The sequence below is a fragment of the Mus caroli genome, chromosome 8 (assembly GCF_900094665.2).
Source record: "Mus caroli chromosome 8, CAROLI_EIJ_v1.1, whole genome shotgun sequence".
In the NCBI taxonomy this organism is placed as follows: Eukaryota; Metazoa; Chordata; class Mammalia; order Rodentia; family Muridae; genus Mus; species Mus caroli.
Genome location: NC_034577.1, coordinates 33048959 through 33053043, shown reverse-complemented (window position 1 = coordinate 33053043; position 4085 = coordinate 33048959). Strand labels below are relative to the sequence as shown.

General features: G+C 36.6%; 1 non-coding gene across 1 annotated transcript; it reads left to right on the top strand.

Moving 5' to 3' along the window:
* Positions 1-541: 541 nt before the first annotated feature.
* On the top strand, positions 542-673 carry LOC115031821. The gene has a single exon (XR_003837480.1). It is a non-coding gene; the product is annotated as a small nucleolar RNA SNORA17 (small nucleolar RNA).
* Positions 674-4085: the final 3412 nt, after the last annotated feature.

The following is a 4085-nucleotide window of genomic DNA, read 5'->3' as shown; positions in this document are numbered from 1 at the left end:
CTTGATTCAATAACTTTCATCTCAATTTATTTTCTATGCTCACTGAGTGAGCTAAACTTGCATGCCAATAATTTTATTTCACTGAATAAATGATCGTTTTCACCTTGTCATTTTCAGGGAAAGAAGTGATGGATAGTTAGGTTTCTAAACATCAGAAACGCTGAGTTGGGTATATGCTACTTCTGTATTAACAAAATTAAGTGTTTAATTGTAATTATAATCAGTCATTAAGTTTTATTGGTAGAATATGGTGACATAGCCATTTGATTTCCCACAGAGTTCTTCATCTGCTTCACAGGCTAACTCATTATTAAGAAATATGTCAAAGGATATTTTTAGTTGATGAGATGAAGACTTCAGAGGAAGCCCTAACTTTTAAGTACATATTGATTTTATTCCAAAAATATCATTTCATTTCTATAAAAGTGTGTGTGTATGTGTGTGTGTTTGTGTGTGTATGTGTGTGTGCACCCGCACGCGTGTGTTTATAGGAAAGGTCAAAATTATATGTCGAGTAGCATATATAAAAATCTGCAAAATTCCTGCCCCTTGAAGTGTCACCTGTATGGCTACTATGTCACTTGTGTGTCATTAGGTAGCCGAGAGGAAAGAGGCTATTTCTACACATAGTGTTCTGACCTGTGAACATCTGAATAATTAGTAGCCAAACATTCCCTGTAAAAATTGAGCCTTAGACAACCACCAGTCTGGTTCCAGGCAGACTAGAAGAACCCTGCCTGGAACCTACTGTAACACTGGGCAGGAGTGAGCCAGAGATAGATGGCCCCTACAAGAAGCCACTCAGATGAACTGTGTCAGGAAAGAACCTGGGATGACCACCAGACCTGCTTTATGGCGCCTGGACAGGGAGCTAGCCTGAGATGACCACTAGGCTTGGGGGTGGGGGGGGTTGCAAGTGACTATACCAGAGATGACCCCGTCTTGGCACCACAATGCAAGAATGTGGAATAGCACTCCTGAGACCAAACCTAAGAAGATTCCAGACACTCAGAGATCCCAGGTGCCACTAGAAGGAGCAAGTAAGTGGTGGCGAGATGGAATAAAAAGAGAAACAGAGGGTTGTGGCACCATGGTAGAGGCAGAACTGGAGACTGGAGGGTAGTGAGGGAACAGCCTGATGTGAGTAGCCAGTGATATTAGCTGGAACTATGGTGAAGTCCTGGCATGTACTCTCACTAGCAGACATGTCTGGGGCTGTTGGGGGATGGGTTGCAAGGGTGGAGAGTAGGTAAGAGGGGAGAGGAAGACAGGTGGAATTGGGGTGCATGAGGTAAAATCACAAAGAACCAATACAAAGTTTTAATAAATTTAAAGAATAACCAAAAAAAAAAAAAAAACGCAAACCTCTGTCTCCTTTTGAGACAGAGTTTCAGTATGTAGCCCTGGTTGGCTTGGAATGTTCTGTGTATGCCAAGATGACCTCACAGTCAGAGATACTCTTGTCTTTGTCTTCCAAGGGCTGGCATTAATGACACTTGGCCACAATTATTTTTAACTGAAGGATTTATTTTGTTCAATTATTTAGTAACTTTTCAGTAGTGTGTGTTTGTGGCATGGAGTGCCTTTCTAAATGAAAACAAAGTCAGCTTTAAAAGCAGTCAAACGTTGCACAGATAGAGTTAGTAATGTAGGAAGTAATCATTTTAAAGCTACAAGAAAATGTTTTTTCTTCCTAGGGGGAACTGTTCAATAACATACATCGATGTGTATAGTATAGCAAACTTTAGTTAACTGGAGTCCTTGAAAGGGAATTTTCATTAGTAACTCAAATTTATTTTGACATTTCTACATATTTAATAATATATAATATTTATAATTATATACATATGTAGTAAATAGTTATATAACATGTAATATAATATCTTTACAAATTAAAATACAAACACAAAGAAATGTATTTTATGCTTAAATTGTACCATATATCATTAAATTCAGATGCGTCAACATCAAGTCGCAATTTCTCAACATAGCTGTTTCGCCCTTTCTTCTGAGGTGCTGAGTGTTCTCTTTGCCTCAATGCTGCATTCATTTTCTTCCTCATTCAAGCTTCCAGCCCTGGAATTTTAGGACTGCTCTTTATCCTTTTCTACACAACCCTCCACGCTAACATTTCTACTAATTTATCTCTCTCTAGAATCAATCCACCTCCCAGATGGGTCCCTTTGAAGTATGAATTCATTTTACCCTATAATCTGTGCTTCTGAAGTTACTGGTTCCCCACAGCCAGTGTGATTACATCTATGATTCTGTTTTTTGGGGGTTTTGGGGTTTTTTTTTAGCATATCTTTCCAACTTGGCTCCTACTGCTTTTGTGATGTATACCCCTGCCCACTTCACCAGTCTCCTTACTCCTGCACTTTGTGGTTGGTACATACATATGCTTTTGCTACCATCCTTAAATAGACATTGTTTCTATCCTACAATGCTAAAATCCATTTTATCATGTAAGATCCAGTGTAGGTTTCAGTCTCTTCAAGAAATCTTCACAGAATCCTCCAGCAGGCTCTCTTTCTGAATTATTTGCCACATCATGCCATTGGACTATTAAAGACATAGTGTAGTAGTCCTCAATAATTTTGGTATAAGGAATTTCTGTCCACTTGAAAACTATTGGAGAGCCAAGGAACTTTAGTTTAGGTGTGACATACCCATCAATATTTATAATGTTATAAAAAATAGAACAGAAAAATTAATTTACTTTAAAATAACAGTGTTGATTGCTTACTAAAATAAGTGATATATTTATCAAAAATCAGCAAGCAATTCAGTTTTTTAAAAACAAATCTTAATGTGGAACTTAATAAAAGCTGCTGCGTTTTATAATCGATTTTCCTGGCCAGTCAGACATCGTGAGATCCCATTGTGCTCACTTATGAGAAAATGACAGCTGGGATCTTGGGAGGACTGTTTCATTGAGTCTCGTTTCCTCTCTAACTACTTGTGACAAAAGGTACTCATATCTGGTTATGGTTATTCAGGCTTAGATTACTCTCATTAAGGCTTTAAATTAAAAAATAAAACATATTCTTAGTACTAATACTGGGCATCAATTTTATAAAATCTAATCTCAGTTTAAGAAGTGAACTACGTAGGTTTTAATACCTCTTTTAGAAAAAGGCTTTGAGCTCAAAAATGTAATGAATCTATTCAAATTAAAACATATAGGTAAATAACCTTGAGAATGTTACAAGCTCTTTCCATTGAGAGAATAAAGTCTATGAATTCTCCAAAGTGTTCAGTACTGTTATGGTTGGAGAGTGTGGACTCATCTAAAGTCATTATTTAGAATAAATGGGCCTACTATTTTAATAGAGCGCTAATTAACTCAGATTTAATATTTCCACTTTCATAAATATAAAATTACTTGCTCATTATGATTATAGCATTTACTTTAAGGAAAGAAAATGATTGCGTTAAACTGTTAAGAATATAAGCAAGTTTAAAACTTAAAAAAATGTATATCTGAATAAAGTGTAAAATAAGCTCTTATTCGGATCTTTACTTTTAAATTTATCTGTTACACTCTTTTAGGAAATGTGCTTTCAGTTTCTTTAAAGCAACTTGGAAACCAAGGTTGGAAAATTAGCAATAGCTTTTCACACATAGTTAGTAATATTTAATTAATAATTTATTAACATGCTATTATTCTGGACCCCAGCATGTTGATTAGTCAGCTCAGTATCTGCACAAAGGGCCACGTATAGACATGGTCCTCAGGGGCTTACAGTTCTTTGAAGGCAAAAACACTTGTGTAAAGTACATAAGGCGGGGCCTGTTGGATGGCTCAGCAGATAAAAGCACCTGTTACCATGCCAGACACCCGAGTTTGGTTCCTGTTCCCAGATTCCATATAGTAGAAAGAAAGAACCAGGCCCAGCAAGTTGTCCTCCAGATACATACTGTGGCACATATGTTCACATGCACCCACACACAGATAGATAGATAGATAGATAGATAGATAGATAGATAGATAGATAGATAGATAGATAGATAGATAGAGATAGATAGACAGACTTTAGGAAAAAGAAAGTACTTAAAATAAGAAACGATACAGAAGATATAGC